This window comes from Pipistrellus hanaki (genome assembly GCF_964339955.1).
Source record: "Pipistrellus hanaki genome assembly, chromosome: 16".
NCBI classification, from domain to species: domain Eukaryota; kingdom Metazoa; phylum Chordata; class Mammalia; order Chiroptera; family Vespertilionidae; genus Pipistrellus; species Pipistrellus hanaki.
The window spans coordinates 1967460-1988038 of record NC_140518.1 but is presented as its reverse complement, the minus strand read 5'-3'; the positions used below and the strand labels follow the sequence as shown (position 1 = coordinate 1988038).

Here is a 20579-nt window from a genome sequence, read left to right as displayed (position 1 = left end):
GGGTCACCGGACAGGCAGAATCAGCAGAGCTTGTTAGAATGCAGATTCTGGGGCCCCATCCCGGGACGGCTGACTCGGAAACTCGGGGCGTGAGCCCCAGCAAACTGCGTCTTTTAACGGTTTTATTGGTGATAGTGGCCTGACTGTCAACAGGAGCTGTGCTGAGCAGCATGTAATTTCCTCAGCGAAGGAAGGTCTCCTAAAGGAAGGTTCCTAAGGTTTGACAAAATGAGAAGCACGTGACTTATGTAAACCATCTTACAGCCCTGATCGGCGTGGCTCAGTGGATAGAGCGTCGGCCTGCGGACTGAAAGGTCCCAGGTTCGATTCCGGTCAAGGGCATGTACCCCAGTAGCAGGGTGTGCAGGAGGCAGTTGGTGGATGTTTCTAGCTCTCTATCCATCTCCCTTCCTCTCTGAAAAAAAAATCAATAAAACATATTTTAAAATCAGTAAATAAAAACATGTTATCCAAGTTACACTTGAAATGCTGTTGGTATTTCCCCCACAAAATACATGTTCATAGGCTCTCGGGGTGGCGTAGACGGTTTAAAAATTCCCCTGGGGGCGGGAGGGGGGGCGCAATTTCAACTGGGTTGGGTTGGGCGCCAGGCACAATATCTTGCACTGTCTGGGGTGCCCTGCCAGGGAAGTACTGTCATTACTCACAATGCCCAGGTGAATAGGGTCATTACCCACAATGCATAGGTGAGGAGGGTAAATTATCCACAATGCACAGGTGAGGAGGGTCATTACCCACAATGTCCAGGTGAGGAGGGTCATTACCCACAATGCCCAGGTGAGGAGGGTCATTACCCACAATGCATAGGTGAGGAGGGTCATTACCCACAATGCATAGGTGAGGAGGGTCATTACCCACAATGCCCAGGTGAGGAGGGTCATTACCCACAATGCATAGGTGAGGAGGGTAAATTATCCACAATGCACAGGTGAGGAGGGTCATTACCCACAATGTCCAGGTGAGGAGGGTCATTACCCACAATGCCCAGGTGAGGAGGGTCATTACCCACAATGCATAGGTGAGGAGGGTCATTACCCACAATGCATAGGTGAGGAGGGTCATTACCCACAATGCATAGGTGAGGAGGATGAGGTACGTGGCTGGGCTCACCAGCTGCTGGGTCGTTCTCTCAGACCCCTGAGACCTGTGCTCTGCCCTTTGCTGCCCCCCCACCCCCGCCCACTCCCTGGGTCTCCTGGATGGGCACCATCTGGCCAAGCAGCCTCCGGCCCTATGACACCCACAAGGACCACCTGGGAGCTGGAAAGCCACCTGCTTCTCAATGGGGGCCCTGGCGACTCCCCGAGGGGCCTTCTTATCAGAGGCGCCTGCGCCTCCACACGTTGGGCTTCCAGCCCATTCTCACCCACACCGACCCTCTGGTCCCCTTCCCATGGAGACAGGTGCCCTCCCATCTCCTGCCTGGGCCTTCTGGGTCTCCCCCAGCCCTCCCATCTTCCCTCCCCTCCCCTCCCCTGCCCCCCTTCCCCTGAGGCTTGGCCTGGGCGCGGTCTCTACTGCCACCTAGTGGCTCCTAGGCTCAGCGCAGGGAGACCAGAGCAGAGACCAGAATCCACCAGCCTTTCCGATGATGCTGCAGCTTCCAGCTGTCCCTCACTCCACCCCTGACCGTTACTCTAGAAACACTCGGTTAGAGCCAGACCATCAGGGTGACAGTTGTCGATGTGCGACCGTCTCCAGGAGGGCTTGCGGTAGCCCAACTGGTAGCCCACCTGGGAGGGACCCCTGATTGCCTCCTGTGAGCCCTCCATTGCTGGGTGCTGTGTCCAAGGAGCATGCCCAGCAGACAGGCAGCGATGCGATGCGTGCACGGGGTGAGGGGGTTAAACATTCTGCCTCCTCCCACCATGACGGACGGACGGATGATGTGTGGCAGGAACCTGGCCAGAGGACACATGGGTGACAGGTCACCCTACGGGGCTGTCGCTGGGCATGGGCACTCAGGGTCACGGGGCACCGTCCCACACGTGACACCCCCTGACGTCCCTGTGGCGGCTTGAAAAGTGAGAACCTCCCGGAAGACGGGAACTGGGTTCAGTCCAGTTAGGAGTCCTTCCTTAGGCCTCCCCCCCTCTGTCTGTCTGTCTTGGAGTCCTTCCTTAGTCCTCTGTCTGTCTGTCTGTCTGTCTCTGTCTCTCTCTCGCGTTAATGTCACGGTAACATGGACGAAGATGTAACTGTTGTCCTTGCCATGTGCCAGGGTGACTTCCAGGCCCGCCCTCGGACCCCAGTGGGTGGTGGCTCAGACGGACACTGGCTGCTGAGTGACATCCGGGGGCTGCGGGCGCCCACAAGGCCCAGCCCTGGCGGGGCCTCCTGGCGGGCCTCCCGGCTGCCAGGGGGAAGCCCGGAGCGCGGTGGAGCTGAGTGGCAGCTGGAGCAGCGTGGGACCGCGTGATGAATACAGGCCCAGGCGTGGTGGCAGCTGGAGCCTCCGGCGCCCCAGGCCGGTTCTCCCTGCCATCAGGGGCCGGATGCCGGCAGGGAGAAAGCATTCACAAACATGTGCTGGCTGCTCCTTCGGCGGCTGCTGCTGGGAAAGGAAGGCGGAGAAGAAGAAGAATGTGGGGCTGATACGCCGCGTGGGGTAGATTTCCCTTTCAACCTCCACTGACAACCAGAGGCGCCAGGACAGCGTGGGCGCGGGTGTCTGAATAACCAAGCATAGAGGGACTGCTTTATTATTATTATTTTTTTTTTTATTATTTTTATGGAGAGGAAGGGAGAGGGATAGAGAGTTAGAAACATCGGTCAGCTGCCTCCTGCACACCCCCTATTGGGGATGTGCCTGCAACCAAGGTACAGTACATGCCCTTGACCAGAATCGAACCCGGGACCCCTCAGTCCACAGGCTGACGCTCTATCCACTGGGCCACACCGGTCGGGGCGGGAGGGACTGCTCTTGACATGATGCCTCCTGGGTTCCAATCCTGCGGTGGTTGTCCTGGGCGGCGTTCCGGGCAAAGCCAGGTGCTTGCGGATGGGGGTCAGGACTGGCCTCTGCAGAGGAGCAAAGCCGCCGTTCCCGGAGCCCTCGTTTGTACCGGGCACCGCGGCAGACAGCACCCACCGTCCCCATAGGCACAGGCAGTCGCCGCCGCCTGGGCCCCGGTCCTGAGCTGCCTCCTAACTGCAACTTCAAGCTCGTGCTGGGCTGCAGCCCGCGCAGCCCCTTTCCGCTGGCGGAGCTTGGGAAAGGGACTCCCATCTCCGGTTTCCCCACCTGACACAGGGGTGATCATCGCACCCCCCACCCCCTTCACAGGACTGCAGGAGGAGGAAAAGGAGGATGCACCGGGCAGGCTCCCGAGAGACGGGTCTCCCTCCTGGTTCTCCTGCCCCAGGGTTCTCCCCTCGGGCCTAGGCGCTCATTCGCTCTTTAACCGACATCGTGCCGGCTGCGGCCCCTTTAAGACGGCCTTGGAGGACCCAGCGTCAGAGCCGCGGGCGGCCCCCTAGCTGCCGTCTCTATGGTGAGTCGTCACTTCCGGCCGGAAGTGCCTGTGCTCCCGGGTCTCGGCGCGAGGGCGGGAGGATGCGGAGGCGCGTGCTCGCTGGTCCCCGAGGGGCGGTTCCCGCTCGGCTCCGGGGGTCGCGGGCCCGGGCCCCGGGGTGACGCGGGCCTGTCGCCGCCACCGGCGCTAGCGGGCCTGTCGCCGCCACCGGCGCTAGCGGAGCCCCGCGATGGCGGGAGGCCCCTGCTCGCGGCCCGGGACCCCAGCGACGGCTCCCCGCCGAGGAACGGGGACGTGGGCCGAGGAGGCCGCGGGCGCTGGGCGGACGCAGGGCCCCCGGGTGTGAGGTGAGCGGTTGCAGGAGGCGCCGCAGACGCCGGCAAAGCCTCCGGCCCCCGGCTGGGCGGCCCGCGCGCTTCCGGGGAGCGTGTGAGCCCCGAATGAATCGCACCCTCCTTGTTACTCTTCCCCCCAGGGTGTTCTCGGAAAACCCGGAGCCCAGCCCCCGGCGGCGGGGGAAGAAGGCGGGCGACGATGGCTGCCTCCTGCTCCCGCGATGAGGACGTCAGGGAGGAGCGCGATGTGGGGTCCAGGTAGGTAAGGCATCGGCGGGTGTCGCAGGCGCGTGGTCCGGGGAAAGGCTCCTGTGTTGCTGCACCTGCCCCCGCGGCGGGTGCGGCCTCGTACCTGGCAGCCCTACCCTGACCTAAAGCAAATTCCCGGGAGGAGTTCCTCCTGGGTTTGGATTTGCAGTAACAGGTGTGAACATTCTAGCAGCAGTTTGATGATCATGTATGATACTGCAAACAAGACCTCGCGTTGGAAGGAGAACGACATGTGAACAGTGTCGCTTCAATACACATTTACTGTGACCGGCGGCACCCGCTCATTGTTAGGGGCGCAGGCGAACGAAACTGACGAGTGCGCTTTCTTCCAGGCGAGTTTCCGGATCGGGGTGTGCGCTGCGAGGACCTCATTTCCCCTCCGCCTGGTTCTGGGGGCTGCGATGTCACTGTTGGTGTAGGGCCTGCCCGGGCTGTTGGGTTGAATCGCTGGCCACCTCGTGTGTGACTGCTGCCTGCACAGGCCCGCTCTGCATGGATGTGAATAAATGGAGTCCAACTCCAAGGAGACGTCACTCCGTGTGTTTCTGTGCAGTGACGTGTGTCTGCGTCGCCTCTGCGTCTGAGACCCGTGGATGGCAGCCTGCTCCCAGGAAAGTGACGGCCCCTTCCTCAGGAAGCGTGGGCGCGGGGGCTGTCACCCTGGGGAGCGTGGACGGTCCAGAAATGACCATCGCCCTCTAAGCTGGTGGGAAGGGGTGGCGGGTGTAGGTCAGAGGAGCCACGTCCGTTTACCTTGATTTCTTCAGTAAAATGGGCAGCGGTCATGACGGTGACTCCTGCCAGGTGGGCCTGGCGAGGTTCGCCATGAGCACATCCAGGGACGCCTCGGGAGCACTTCGGACGTGTGTCATCGCCAGTTATGCTCGCCTGGAATTTCAGAGCACCGCAGCTCTGACCGTCCGGTGCTGCCTGCTCCCAGGTGGGGTTCTGTGGGCCTTTTCCCCCTCGTAGTGTTCACGTTTGGGCCACTGACTACATGCTTGTCTTCAAGGGAGAAAGTGCAGTGACTGCCAATCACACGTTGTGTGAGTGTGGCGGGTGCTGGGTAACTGGTACGTAACTGGTATTACTGGAGTGCATGTGGATGCCCAGCCGCTGCCTCTCCAGTGCAGATGTGCTTCCTCGCGGTGGCTGTGGACGCGCTGCCTGTCGGCCTGGGGTCAGTCTGGCCCAGCACCTGTGGGCCCGTGTCTGCAGCCTCGGGTGGGGAGCCGGGTCACCTTTGGTTCGGCAGGTTAATGAGAAGCGCCAGGTTCCGATCAGGTTCCCCTGAGCTGCGGTGTCCTTCGCCTGCCTCTGCTTTCTCAGTTGCTGGGACATTTATCGACAAGGAGGGTACTGAGTATCCCCATTGGTGGGTGCCGAAGAGGGAGGTGAGGGCGAGGAGGGACCCCAGGCAGGGGAGGGGACACAGAAGGCCTACAAGTTGAGCCTAAGGAGCAGTTACAGCCCAGTCAAGGCCTTACACTTCTCTTTGTCCACCAGGGGGCGCAGCCTCACGCCAGACTGTCCTCTGGTAACTTGACGCAGCATTTGGGGTTTTCTTCTGCAATTTAGCCAGGACCTTATTTCACTGGAAAGTCATGTAGGAAGTTCATCTGCAGGGCTGGGCTCTTTCTTCGGAATCTGCCAGGGTGCCCGGTGGCATACAGTTCCAGGGAAGTGTTACGATGTCACGTGAAGCCCCCAAAGCAGACGCGGTCACGGGACCATAGGAAATAGGCTGGGTTGCCGCCGTCAGCTAAACACGAAGAGCCGCTGACTACAGGTCCTGACTGCCCCCTGGGCGGGTGACTGGCTTCCCAGAAGCCTTGCAGCTGGCATCAGGGATGCCAGTCTGATCCCAGAGGAGGCCGTGCATTGTGTCAGGTACCAAGGGCTCTGTCCCACGCCTGGTTAGAGCAGGTGTTTATTTCAGAGCCCCCTGGGACCTCGGCATCACGTCTGGGCTACACAGGACTTGGTCAGGAAGCCCGTGCAGTGGCATTTTTGCTTTAAGAACATAAATGCATGTATTGCCTAGTTCGGCGCTTCCCAAGCATTGTGCGCACAAATCCCCGGGGTCTGGGCAGCAGGCCTGGGACCCTGCATTTCTCACCTGCCCAGCTGCTGGCCTGAGGCCAGCCCGTGGAGCCAGGGCAGGCACTGTCACTTCTCCCAGGCGGGGGGGGGGGGGGGGGGGGGGAGCAGAAGGGGGCGTAGTGGCGCCGAGTCTTAGCCAGTGACGGAGTCAGTCTTCCCAGGCTGTGACCCCCGCCTTGGGAGGGGTTTATGACATTGAATTCTGTGGGAGGCTCTGCTTTTAGGAAGATAGAGAGTTCAGAAAGCAAAACAAAAGAACTGGAATCCTTCGCCTGCCTTTTTCAGTCTAATTTTGCTATTAATCAAGGAAATCACCCTGGACACCCCTCCTCCGAGGAAGGGGAATGGAGATGACTCAGATCTGCCCCCCAGTCAGGAGCGCGGTGGGCTCGGCCTCTGTCCTGAGCCGCCCCCACCCCCGCCCCTCACCTCGGCAGCAGCGAGTCCCCTGGGAACAGTGTCCAGGCGGCAGCCGCCCCCGCGCCAGACCACGGCCGTGCGTCACCTGCGGGAGCTCACTCCCCCCGGGAGTGTTTCCATCGGGATCCGCTGTGGAGCGGAGAAAAGCAGCTGAAGCTCGTTAATGGCTTCAGGTTCTGGGCAGAATGAAGACTCTTAATTTATTCAGCCGCCCGCGCTATAGACCCGTGGGGGAGGGGTGGGGGGATTCTAGCTTCCCTTTAGGTCCCAGCTCCGTCAGCGGCCCCGGGAGCCCCTGTGACTGGCCTTTGCCGACGGGTTTCATTCCACGGGCTCCGAGCGTGGTGACGGGGCTGGCATTCACGGCATCGTCCTCAGCCCTCTGCCCCCGCACGCCCCGTGTGTGCACACTCACAGGTGAACGAATGAGACAAGGCCAGGGGGCGGCCCCAGCTTTAGGAGATGATTGTCTATAGGCGTCATTTCACCCCAAATGTTACTTCATCTCCATCCGTTCAAACCGCTCACGACAGAAACGGTGGTGGCGTGAAGGGTGCTTCATCAGATTGCCTCGCCGCCTCCCAGGGGCTGACTGTCCGCTTCCTGTAGCGCTTATTTCTGTGCCGGCTGTGGACCCTTTCCGCTCCACACGCTCCAAAAGGAGCAAAGTGACCACCAGTACTTGGTGCTGCTGTTCCGGGCAGCGTCCGCCAGGAACGGGGCGGGTCCTCATAAGCTGGGCGCGTCCCGTCGGACAGCGGAGGGGAGCTCGGGGGTCTTACAGCCGGAAGGGGGGCAGGGAGTCAGCCAAAGAGAGCAAGGACCCTTCTAGCCAGGTCCCCGGGGCGGGGGGCCGGCAGGGCCTTACCCGGCAGTCACCTCACTGGTATTGATCAGCACACTCAGACTGATGGGTTTGGAATCGCACTCCTGGGAGGCGCTGCAGCCGCACTCAGACTGGCTATGAGGTCTGGGTTTGCTGACAGGCTGACAAAGGCGACCTCATTTCGGCCTGGTCCTTTTTTTAACACTTCACGTCCCAGCATCAGGGTCCCCCGTCCCCCTGCAGGCCAGCAGCTAGTCATCCCGACTTTAGCCAAGCCAGTGGAACACGCACATCCTAATCCGCATTTTTGGAAAGTGGTATCATAGCTCAGCGTTTGTCGGCGGACAAATATTTTCCTTGGAATACCCTGAGCTGCTCCGTTCCGAACTTCCTGTACGAACAGCACAATGCTGGCCCGGCGCAGGCAGCCCGCCTCCCGGGCCTCTGTTCCCCAGGAGAGGGGAGGGATTGTTTACTGTGTTCGCTGAGGAGCGCTCTTTGTCTTCCGGGAGCACCAGAGGACAGTCCTGCGTGAGAACAGGAAGCCCGGCCTGGCCGGTCCCTGAGCCTCACCCCCCTGAGCGCGAGGGGAAGTGCCCTGGTGGCCAGGCTGCAGGGAGAGGAAGTGGCCTGGGCCGTGGGGAGGGGGCTGCCCAGTTTCCCGTCAGAGCCTGGCCGTGCACAGCCAGTTGCGGAAGTGGCTGGTGTGAGGACAGTGGGCGGGGCCAGAGGCAGACCTACACCCTCTGGGAGTGAAAGATACTTAATTCTTGAAATGAGCCCAAACTGGAAGCAGCCAGAGGCCAAAAGGGGAGATCGGTTAATGTGGGAAGGGCTTGGGATGGCTAGGGGAGAAGCAGGTTTCAGCGGCCTGTGGTTCCATTTACACAGTCTAAATCCAGGCGGCCGGATGCTGTGTGCGGGCAGGAAACTGGTATGGGGGCCTGTGGCATGGACGGGGCAGGGGGAGCAGGCCCTTATCTTTGTTAGAAAATCTATTTTTATTGATTTCAGAGAGGAAAAAAGGGGAGAGGTAGGAACATCGATGAGAGAGAGTCACTGATCAGCTGCCTCCTGCATGCTCCTCACTGGGGATCCAGCCCGCACCCGGGGCCTGTGCCCTGACTGGGAATCGAACCTTGACCTCCTGGTTTTATAGGTTGATGCTCAACCACTGAGCCACACTAGCTGCTAGGCAACAGGCCCTTATCTTAATCCATCCTCAGGTTGTAGGCTGGTGTCTGCTTGTGTATGTGAAAAACAGACCTAACACGTGCTTTTCACTGTGTGCACATTTCCTCAATAAAAAAGAAAACATTGTGTGCGTGTGTGATTCCAGTTACCAAGTCCACGAACAGGAAGGCTCGGCGATGGTGCCGATGTCAGGAGAGGTTGCCTCCGGGGGGGAGTGACGGGGGCGGATGAGGATGCCCGGGCCGCTGTGTTAGAGGGCGTGGCGGGAGCTGTGGTCCCTGAGCCGAGCTGTGGTCCCGCCGTGTGCTGAGGATGGGTGACTTCTCGCTTGGATGCTGTGCTTTGTCAGATGATTCAAAATGGTACATACAGTGCGGTCCCAGGTTTTGGGTGAAAGTACGTAAGCAGAGAAAGAGAGCTGAGAGGATTGTCTTCGTGTCCTATGGCTGCTGTAGCAACACCACGCTTAGTGGCCTCAAAGGACACAGGTGGTGACTTCATGGTCCCAGGTCCCCTCGCCCTGAGCTGCAGTCACCGTGTGGGCAGGACCCTGTGGGCAACCCAGGCTGACCTCGACACATTAAAAAAAAATATATATTTTTTTTATTGATTTTTTTACAGAGAGGAAGAGAGAGGGACAGAGAGTCAGAAACATCGATGAGAGAGAATCATCGATCAGCTGCCTCCTGCACACCCCCCACTGAGAATGTACCCGCAACCAAGGTACATGCCCTTGACCAGAATCAAACCCGGGATCCTTCAGTCCACAGGCCGACGCTCTATTCACTGAGCCAAACCGGTTTCGGCATGACCTCGCCCTATTTTAAGGTCACCTGATGAGCACCCTGAGTTCCATCTGCAGCCTGAGTTCCCTGTCATGTGACCGAGCATTCCTGCAGGTTCCGGTTTCAGAGGTGGGGCCACAATAAAAAGTCAGGATGTGGGGTTTCTAAGTGTGAGGGCCATCAGCCACCCCTTTTTCTTACTGTATTTTCTGGGTTTCCGGAAGAGAACTCGCTGCTTTGGATGCAACGATAGACAGAGTGGACACTGTCCCGTTTCTTACGGGGGCAGCCTCAGCCAAGGACTGTAGCCCCGTCCCCCCCACCCCCAATGAAGGCCCCGAGACCCCTGAAGCCCTCTCGGGCACACACATACCGCTTTGAGATGAGAACTAACGTGCAGCTGTCTGTGCGGACAGTGTCTCTGAGGTGGGGCAGCCCTGAGCTAACAGCCTCCGAGCCTCTGACGTCCAAAAAGATGGTTTAGCCAAAACCGGTTTGGCTCAGTGGATAGAGCGTCGGCCTGCAGACTGAAGGGTCCCGGGTTCGATTCTGGTCAAGGGCATGTACCTTGGCTGCGGGCACATCCCCAGTAGGGGGTGTGCAAGAGGCAGCTGATCAATGATTCTCGCTCATCGATGTTTCTCTCTATCCCTCTCTCTTCCTCTCTGTAAAAAATCAATAAAATATATATTTTTTAAAAAAAAGATGGTTTACAAAGCACTCGGGCCTTGAGCAATGGCCGCCTGCGGTCCCTGCCCTGGGAGACCGCCCTCAGCCATGCACGTGACCTCATCCAGAAAGACAGCTTTTCTGCTTAAACCTTGCGTCACACTTTGAAGTTTAGATATTGCAATGGGATGCTTTGCTTCGGAATTTCAGAAAAATGTGGAAACAAACGGATTACGTTGTGGGAACGGAATGTGGGCGGCCGGCCAAGGGCACCCTCTCGCTCCTGTCCCTGTGGGTTTCCTGGTCACCTCCTGAGCCCGTGAGAGGCCGCGCCGCCCCTGCCCCTGCCCCTGCCCCTGCCCGCAGGACCGCAGCGTGAGGCTGGCACCAGCTGCCCCTCGCCTTGCCTCCGCCCAGCTCCAGGGGCTATCCGGGCCGCAGGCTGGGCAGTGAGGCGGAGGAGAAAGTCCGGTGTCCCGGCTCGCCCACCCCTGAGCCTGCGGGGCCGAGGGGGTCACTGTGATTGGGACAAACAGCCGTTCAGGAGCGAGTGCGTCCTGGGAGGGTGACCGGGAAACGGAGACACGTTCTTCTCACTGGGCTTGTACTCCAGGCCGTGGTGCCCCAGACCCCCCTGTAAACACCCTCCTCTGGGCCTGGGATGCTCCCCGCACAAGCCCTGGTCCCCGAGCGCGGTCCCTGCTGCCCGCTGTGGGTGCAGGTAAGCCACAGGAAGCGATGCCAGTGTCGGGGTCGCTGTGTGTGGCCGCAGGAACGGTGGTACGTGAGGCTGTCCAGCACCCCGCTGGCCCGCCTGGGCGCCCAGGGGTCAGGCCCACACTTCAGACACGGGGAGGCCCTGCAGCTCCCGGAGGCCCAGCCATCACCCTCGGGGTGCAGAATGCTTTCTGCTTTGCCCATTGTCATTCACGTGAGAAACTGCCCCCTCCCGGCTCCTTCTTGCGCCTGCCGTCCACCCGCCCGTTATAGACAAGCTGGAAACCGCGACTGGGCGTCCCCACGGGGAGCGGCGGCAGGGGGTCTCCGCAGCCGTGCGAGCTTACCTCCAGGCCCTGGGCAGCTGTGTTCGGGCCTGGGGTGTTCACCGGTGACCCCATTGCTGCAGGCTTTTGGGGGTCAGACCCTTGTCCGTGTGTGTGTGTGTGTGTGTGTGTGTGTGTGTGTGAGATGGAGGGGTCGGGGCTTTCTCTCAGGGGGTCGGGAGGGCTGCCCCCCTCTAAGAAAAGGGACATTGTCCGCTCTGGTGACCCTGTCATTGCCACCAAAGCAGCGAGTTCTCTTCTCGAAACAGAAAAATCAGCCCTTGTTTCGGGAGACCTTTCCAAGTATCTGCGCGTCCTTGGCAGACGCAGAGCCCTGGGTCTGACACCCTCTCCCGCCTCCTGGAAGCCAGCAGTGGGGGCGGGGAGCGGCCACAGAGAGGAATGCAGCTCTGACTCCTCCTGGTTTGGATGCAGGTGCCTGGGGGCTCTGCTGGGGGCGGGGTGTGCGGGGAGCCTGCACCTCGTAGACTCGCTCCTGGGAGGGTGATAACATGAGCAAGGGCGGCCCTGGACCCAGGAGGGACCCAGCTGACCTTTTGCATCTGGTCCCACCTCGCCGGGGGGCTGGTGGATTCAGAGCTGGCGCTGGAAGAAGGTGTTCGGGGTGGGAGAGGCAGCAGGGCGGGAGGCCGGCGGCCGGGACCTGGGTCCTCAGGCAGCAGACGGCGGACGCGGTGGGATGGGCCTGGTGTTCAGCCCAGGGCTCGGGCCCCGGCAACGTTGAAATCTCCTATTTTTATCCCTGCCCCACGCTGTGTTTACCGGTCTGAGAACGGGCACAGCCACACGTTCGCTAACAAGTCAGGGTTTTGACTTAGAGCTGGAAGGGCCGCTTGGTCAGGAGCGGCGTGTTCGAACAGTCGTGGCGCTCCGGACATCTCCGCGGCCTCCCATTTCTCCGAGGTCCACGGCCACCCCATCGCTTCGCCCTATCCCTTCCCCGGACCCGGCATCTCGGTCCGCTCCTCCGGCAGGCTGTCCCGTGTCCCCAGGGTTTCAATCAGCCGTGGCATCATCACCCGCGCTCTGAGAGTGGAAAGGGTGTCATTAACAAGCTGCCCCAATAGGCACAAACCGAAACTGTCCCGGCGGGCGGGGTGTCTGTCTGCCACCTAATTAGGAGGGAGGGAAGGAAAGGAATGTGACTGGGGAATGAGGCCATAAACCCTCTCCGTGTGGGACTGCCCTTCGAGCCCCACACCTTCCGAGTCACCGGCACCTCTTATGTAACCAGTCTGGGCGCCGCCGAGTCCAGCGGTCAGGAAGGGACCGCGTGTGCCCGGCCCAGCCGGCCCGGCCGAGGTCATACCAGGTGGACCGGCTAATGCGGATTTTGTCATCAAAGAAAACAGTAATTTCAAGAGAAACATCAAAAGTGCTTTATTCAGCCCTAGATGGTTTGGCTCAGTGGCTAGAGCATTGGCCTGCAGACTCAAGGGTCACAGGTTCGATTCCGGTCAAGGGCATGTATGTTGGTTGCAGGCACCTACCCAGTGGGAAGTATGCAGCAGGCAGCTGATCCATGTTTCTCTCTCATTGATGTTTCTGACTCTCTGTCCCTCTCCCTTCCTCTCTGGGAAAAAGTCAATAATATGTGTGTGTGTGTGTGTGTGTGTGTGTGTGTGTGTGTGTGTATATATATATATTTTTTTTTTTTTTTAAGTGCTATATTCAAAGTAATGTCCATCACTAGCTACACATTTCCCCATCTTCCAGGTAATTTGTGGGTACCGTCCCAATAGAACTTTTCTTGTTTTGAGGCAGACCATTCAGAGACCCAATTTCCCACTTCTTTTACGTTTTGAAGTGCTGCTCAGAGAGTGCGTGTGCCCTCGATCGGAACAAGCGGTCACCTGACGGAGCAGGTCTGATAACACGGCGGGTGGGTTCATACTTCCCAGGCAAGATCTTTTCCCGTGTCTTTAGCTGGCTTTGAAGTGTGTGATGGTGCGTCATCATGAAGCAAAGTTACTTTGCTGTGTCTTCTGGCCCATTCTGGTCGTTTCAGGATCACAGTGTGGCTCAGCTTGACCTGGACATTCTTTGCCTTTCACATCCAAATAACCACCTTTAAAGCATTTAAACCAGCGTTCACAAGTATCTTGAGATGGAGCGTGTTCACCATAAGCTTCCCGAAGTACACGATCACTTTCAGCAGCACTTTTCTTCAAATTAAAGTAATGAATTAAAACTTCCCGCAAATGCCCATTTTTTAGGAGCACGAAATTCGACGTTTTTAAGCATAAAAATACCTATGATGTTAACACCTTCAGAAAATTTGACATAGGAAGCTTTGAAGTTTGCTGTCAATACAACAAAATAGCATACATATGAAATTGCATCTATATCAACCTATGTGTAACTCTAGCGATTGAATAGAATCCGCTCATTAACCGGTGCTCCCGGTGATGAGACCTCCTTCCCGGCATTGTTCTAAGGTGCCTGCGGTGGCCGGGCCGGGAAGCTGGCTATACTTAGGCCTGACTGGCAGGCGGTCCCGGGGGCCGGGGCCGGGGCCGGGACAGCGGTTCCTGGAAGGCACCGTCCGCCACCTCCGCCCGCCGCCCGGCTCCGCGCCTTCCTAAGTGGTCCCAGGGGCAGCCGAGCGTCCGGGAAAACGAGCCTTTTTGCACGTAGCAACGGGGCAGACCCCAAGGCCACCGTCCCTGAGGGGCTCTGGGCGAATCCGGCCTCTGCCTGCCCTGCAGCAAAGCCGGGCTGGGCGGCGATCAGCTCACAGACATGTGGATCCGCTGCCTTGGAGCCCGGGTCCCCCAGAGGGCAGGCGGGGTGCTGGCTGGAGCGAGGAGCACCATTTATCTCTGTTTTTGTTTTGTTTAAGGTGCAGCTTTCTATTGGTTTTAGAGAGGGGGCACGGGGAGAGGGAAAGACTGATGTGCTGTTCCTCTTACTTCTGCATTCGTGGTGTGTGCCCTGACCTGGGACCCGACCTGCCGCCTCGGTGTATAGAAATGATGCTCTGACCAGGGGAGCCGCCCGGCGGGGGCTGTTCTGTCCCCGTGTGAAGTGTCAGTGCAGCGGGCTGTAGAGGCCCCCCTGGGAAGGCACATGGGCATTTCTTTAATTACTGTCAGCTGAACTCAGGCGACAGGCAGAGCCACGCCCTGGGAGCATGCTTCCCCAGAGGCTGGACATGGTATCAGTACTGACTTCTCACCTTTGATATGTAAATCCAGCCAAGCACCAGGAATGCTCAGGCCCACTCACGAATGCAAATAAGCTCCTTTGATCCTAAGTTTTGATGACACTGTCTGGTATTTTGGGTTATAAATAAATGTGCTGCCTGGGCTCTGGGTCCCTGCCCCTCCGTCAGAGGAGGCAGCATCCCACCTGGCTCCCAGCTTTACGTTTCTAATTCTGCGTCTTCTTTCTTTCTTTTTATTTCTCAACTCCCAGCTCCTCTACTCAGGAACTGGACCCATTCCTTTTCCGTGTTGGACGCTGAAAGGAGAGAACACCCCACAGCAGGTGTCCACGAAATCACGAGTGCAGAGTGACCGCAGGGGCACCCGCACCTGCAGGGCATTGGGCCTCGTCCCTAAGGAGAGGGCCTGGCACTCTAGTTCCTGAACCTAGTGTGTGTGTGACCCCCGGACTCTACTCTCCAACCCACGGGGCCCTCACCTCAGTGTAAATGCTGGGGCTGTGAGCTCAGCCAGAGCCCGTGCAGACACGTCCAGATCCTGCGGGCGAACAGGCAGCCCCCGGGGCCCGACCCCGGGCACATCCCAGGGCACCTGCCCAGGCTGCTGGCCTGGGGCAGCCCTTGCTGACCACAGCTCCCTTCGCTGCACCCGGAGCAATGGCTGTTGGTTGCGCTGCATGAGGCTGTCAGGTGAGAGTTCCACACCCAGGGCGACAGGTTCACCGCCACCTTCTCCACCTTCTCGGGGTCCCTGGCTGGACCTGAACGTTACACTGACAAGGACAGATTTTCAGATTTCCTGAAGGTGTTAACATCATAGATACTCTTACGTTTAAAAACATAGAATTCCGTGCCCCCAAAAAAAGCATTTGTGGGAAGTTTTAATTCATTACTTTATTTTGAAGAAAAAGTTATTGTATACTTTGGGAAGGTTATGGTGAACATGCTCCATCTCAAGATACTTGTGAACGCTGCTTACCTGGAAGATGGGGAACTGTGTAGCTAGCGATGGACAGTACTTCGAATAAAGCACTTTGATGTGACTCTTGAAATTACTGTGTTTTCTTTGATTACAAAATCCCCATTATTGACCGGTATCCCATTATTGAACAGTATCCACATTATTGACCAATATCCACATTATTGACTGGTATCCCCATTATTGACCAGTATCCCCATTATTGAACGATATCCACATTATTGACCAGTATCCACATCATTGACCGGTATCCACATCATTGAACGGTTTCCCCATTATTGACCAGTATCCGCATTATTGACCAGTCCACCTGGTAGACTGGCCGGGAACCTGCCTGAGGCCGCAGCCCTCAGCGGTGAAGCAGGAATTCAGACCCAGAGGCCTTGCGCTCCCGCCCAAGGTCTCCACCCTGCAGGTCGAGGGGATTAGAGGGATTTTTTCCGGGTTCTCTGCGTTCCTGCATTGCGACATCTCCGAGGTGGCACGTGCCCAGGTTGCTCTCCGCCACGGGGAACAGACAGTCCTTCCTCTCGCTGGATTACGCAACGGGGCCGTGCCTGCAGGTGAGGGGAAGGCGGCAGAGGAGGCCCAGGTGTGGGGTCAGAGACGCCACCAAAGGCCCATCTCCTCCGTCCCCCTCTCCTGCCTGTGCCCAGCACCCCCCACCCCCATGGACGCCTGGTCCCCTCGTGGGCACCCTCATGCAGCAGCCCCGGGAGCCTGAGCGGGCACTGCAGCGTCCAGACAGAAAGGCGCCTCCCTTCTGCGGGGTCTCCTTTTCCAGAGTGCAGGGACCCTCTAGAAGCCCCTCCTAAAGCTGTGCCCGGGAGGAGGGACGCCTTAGACTCCCCTGTGTGTGTGTGAACCCCGGACTCTACTCTCCAACCTGCAGGGGTGGGGCCGGCTGTCTCTGGAGCCCTTGAGCAGGGAAGGTGGGGGTTGTGCCTGAAAAAGTCGGGGCCTTGGGAAGGACAGCGCCAAGCAGATGGTCTGCTCTGGCGTACCTCATTTTGTAACTTAAAACTTAAGAAATGACCCCGCGTGGTGAGACACAGGCGAGGGCTCTGATGGGGGCGGGGCTGATGGGTCTCCTCCATTCCCGAAAGCCTCCTGCTCTCCATGGGCTCTTCCTGCCCGTGTCACCGCGGGACATGCTTCCTCGCTGGGACGTCAGGAGCCAGCGCGTCTCCCTGGCAGCCGAGGGCCACGTGGCTTCAGGGCTGCCAGCCCTGCGGGTCACAGGAGCCAGGCCGTGACCTATGACCCGGGCTCCCTCCTTGGCCAAGAAAGACCTTCTTTTTATAAAAAACAAGTTTTCATTGATTTCAGAGAGGAAGGGAGAGGGAGAGAGAACACCAACGATGAGAAAAATAATTAATTAGCTGCCTCCCGCATGCCCCAAACTGGGGATCAAGCCCGCAACCCAGGCCCGTGCCCCGCCCGAGAATCAAATCGTGACCTCCTGGTTCCTGGGCCAACGCTCAACCCCTGAGCCGCACCAGCCAGGCAAGAAGGTCCTTTCTTTCCTTTAAAATATATTTTATTAATTTTTTACAGAGAGGGAGAGGGACAGAGTTAGAAACATCATAGACATCAATCGGCTGCCTCCTGCACACTCCCTACTGGGGATGTGCCCACAACCAAGGTACATGCCCTTGACCGGAATCGAACCTGGGACCTTTCAGTCCGCAGGCCGATGTTCTACCCACTGAGCCACACCGCCAGGCAAGAAGGTCCTTCCCTAAGCTGTCGTGGTACAAACTTAAGTCCTGCCCTTCGCCGGGCCCTCTGGTGAGCTTCTATCCATCGTGATTTGACGGGGGCTTCTGAACACGCGAGGGCTCGGCCGGGATGCAGGCGGTGGCCTGAAGGTGGCTCGGACCCCAGCATCGCAAATCCGAGGCAGGGGCAGGGCCACGGGGAGGCCCCTGGGTTCTCCTGAGCCCCCAGACTTCCTCCGCTGCCTCCTCCTGGCAGGTGGGACCGGCTGCAGGGCGCTCGGAGCCCCGCTGTGCGCGAGTAACCGGCTGGAGCAGCGGCTCAGAGACGGAGGCACGGGGTTCCGTGTCTTCTCCGGAGAACGCCGTCAGCTTTGCCTGGTGTTCACACCCAAACTGGCCTCGCCGTCTGTCCTTGCTGAGGACAGACCACACGTGGATTTAAAGACAAAGAAAGAAACCCCCACTGTGTTCCTGGCTCGGAGGCCAGGGTGCCTGCAGCCTAATCAGCTGGATTAGCCCGGGCTGGGTGCCGGCTCTCGAAGCTGCGCTGCGGGTGCTTCCCTCCGTGAGGTCACGGGCCAGGCCCTCGGAGGGAGGGAGGGAGCGCCAGGATTCTACATCTCCGAACAATGAGCGGATGAGAGCGTCAACGGCCATTAAAGAGTCACCGGGGGTCATCGCCACTTGCTATTTAAGGAATTTATGAGTCAAGCCAATTCAGCCTTCCCGCAGGGGCCGTACGGAAATGTTGCAGGCCGGTTCCGGCCCTGGCCGCCTGCTGGGCAGGCAGCGGTCCGAGGAGGCAGGGTGCCACCTGGGCATTCCGCACGGCTCTGTGCTGGGGGCCGAGGGCTCTCCCACGGCACCGCGCACACTGGAGGATGCGGCCTGAGGCCAGGGGTGCCGGAGCCCCCAGGAGCTGGGAGGCAGGAAGGACCTCCCCCTGGAGCCGCAGGAGGGCAGGCAGCCCTGCCCGCACCTGGACTTCCCCTCAGAACCTCTGGCCTCCGGGCCCGGGAGAGAACCGTTTCCTGGTTCAGCTGTCCGTCTGTGCGGTCGGTTACAGCAGCCCTAGGACAGACGCACGTTGGGTGGGTGCCTCCTGAGCCTGGGGGTGGACAGCCCCTCCCCCTGCCAGGTCAGGCTCAGAGGGTGCCCGTGGCCCTGCGGGTGTGGACCAGGTCGTGCAGGCTCTTGGCTTTTCGCCACGGAGGTGGCTTACTGCCCAGAGCAGTGGCCCCCCAGCTAAGGTCCCGAGGGGCGCCGCCGGGCACACCTGGACACGAGCACAGGGCCCAACAGGGGCCGCCCTGGGAGCGAGCAGGGATCAGACCTGCAGCCCAGGTACCTGGCCTGGACTGGGAATCGAACCTGCAGCCCCCTGGTGCACAGGCCGGTGCTCTAACCACTGGACCACGCCAGCCAGGGCGCTAATCTACTTTTGTACCGGGTATCCTCCCACACTGAGCGTGAAGGGGCGGAGCGGATGGCGGCTGAGCTGGCAGTGGAATGGTACACGAGCAGAGAACGTGGAGATGAGAAGATCATGTGACCAAGGGAAGCTGGGAGGAGAGGCGGAGCCGCCCCAGGTGGGGCCTCTGCAGAGCCGCCCCAGCCCAGGGGGTCACTGCGGGTGCCAGGCCCGGTCAGTCTCCTGCTGATCCCAGGGGCACCCGGTAAGCGTGGCTTGTGTGTAGACCGTCAGGGCTTCCACAGCAGAGGGAGAGGCAACAGCAGACGGGGGCCCTTACAGGTGAAACCGCGCCAACCAGGGGGCTGGGAGAGCCGTCTGCAGACCGGCCGCTGCTGAGGATGTGGCCGCTCGGCATTAGCTCTGCGAGGGCAGGCTGAGCCGCCGCCTCTGCCCTAGCTGTCATGTACCCTCACACTCACACACTACTGCATGCTCACACACACAGTGCATACTCACATTCACATACACACTACCGCAAACTCACACGCACACTCACACACTACTGCACGCTCACACACACAGTGCATACTCACATTCACACACACACTACCGCAAACTCACACGCACACTCACACACTACCGCACACTCACACGCACACTCACACACTACTGCACACTCACACTCACACTCACTCACACACACACTACCGCACACTCACACTCACACTCACACACACTACTGCATACTCAAACACACACACTGCGGGGGCTGTTTCTCTTTTCCGTGTCCATCTCCATCAGGAAAAAGGAAACAGGTTCCTGAGTGGGGGAGCTGGGGATTAAGAAATTAAAGAAAGAGACCAAGAGGCAGAAGTAGATTCATCAAGCTGGGCGCTAGGTGGGCGCCATCTCTCTGATGGAGAGGCAGCGAATGCCGGAGCCAGGCAGTAGGTTTATTTTATGGGGTCAAAGGAGCTTATGTGCATATTTACTAGGCCCTAGCATTACTGGACTTACATATCCAGACCCGCCCCTGCTGACACCCGGACAAAGGTAAGTCAGAAACTGAATAACACCCCCCGCTCTCTTGCGGGGTGTGTGTGTGTGTGTGTGTGTGTGTGTGTAACCGGGACACACACAGAGGACTCTGCCAGTGCCTCGGGCTCAGCTGACAATTTGAAGGATGTCCATGTGCCTTCTCAGGCGGCCCTCTATAACCCCCCAAGGAAGGGCATGGGAAGGACAATGCTTGCTCCTCCCCCTCCCTCTCCCTGCTGGCTGGAGGCAGAGGTGACTGGTAATGCCAAGCAGCCGGGCACAGGACCCTCTGGCCCTGGCCACGAGGCTTCCGACTCGCTGCAGCCACGTGATGAGGCTCAGACTCCCTGCGGCCACGTGATGAGGCTCAGACTCCCTGCGGCCACGTGATGAGGCTCAGACTCCCTGCGGCCACGTGATGAGGCTCAGACTCCCTGCGGCCACGTGATGAGGCTCAGACTTCCTGCGGCCACGCAGCCTGACCACAGTCTGGGCTCTCCGCCTCCGGTCAGCGCGCCTCGCTGTGCTCCTAGGAAGTGCGTGGTCAGGAAGACCGGGCTGTAAACCAGTAAACAGCCTCACTGTTCGCTCAGGAAATGGTGAAGAACATGCCCAGCTCATCGTGGCCAACACTCCCTTCAGGCAGCAGACGGCCACGTGGGCAGACGGCCTGTGTCTCTGGCAGCTGTGCTCACTCATCAGGACTCAAATAGCCGAGGCTGCGCCCGCCCGGCCTACACGCTGCATCGCAATGTGGCTGCCCCTCCACTGCCTGGAGAGACCCGCGTGGACGGCTGAGCTGAGCCCCAGGCCCCGGAGGGCCCCCCGGACCTGCCCCGCTGGCCCACCAGTGTCTGCGGGCTGCGAGGCGGTGCTCCCCCTGCGGCAGCTGGTCGTCCCTGCGCTGGGGCATCGGTGGGGCACCGTCGGCTGGTCTTTGGGGGGGCTGGCAGTGGACAGCGATCATGGAGCCCCACACCAGCCCTGACTTCCTCCCCGCGAGGGGGACATACAGTTCTGTCTGGTCAGGACATGTGTCCCTTGGGGTTTGGTCCCTGGCAGACCAAGCTGACCCGTACACTGTCCACTCCCCTCCGC

The 20579-nt window shown here is 59.3% G+C and overlaps 1 long non-coding RNA gene across 6 annotated transcripts; it reads left to right on the top strand.

Annotated features, from left to right (window-relative positions):
• The first annotated feature begins 2030 nt into the window (after nucleotides 1–2030).
• LOC311610638 lies at nucleotides 2031–15374 on the top strand. Of its 6 annotated transcripts, none has more exons than XR_014792992.1 (4): nucleotides 2031–2045; nucleotides 3308–3844; nucleotides 3973–4090; nucleotides 4435–4630. It is a non-coding gene; the product is annotated as an uncharacterized lncRNA (long non-coding RNA). The 6 variants fall into 6 exon arrangements; XR_014792993.1 differs by lacking the exon at nucleotides 2031–2045 and having other exon boundaries at nucleotides 2872–3371; nucleotides 3407–3844; XR_014792991.1 differs by lacking the exon at nucleotides 2031–2045 and adding an exon at nucleotides 14581–15372 and having other exon boundaries at nucleotides 3532–3844; nucleotides 4435–4600.
• Nucleotides 15375–20579: the final 5205 nt, after the last annotated feature.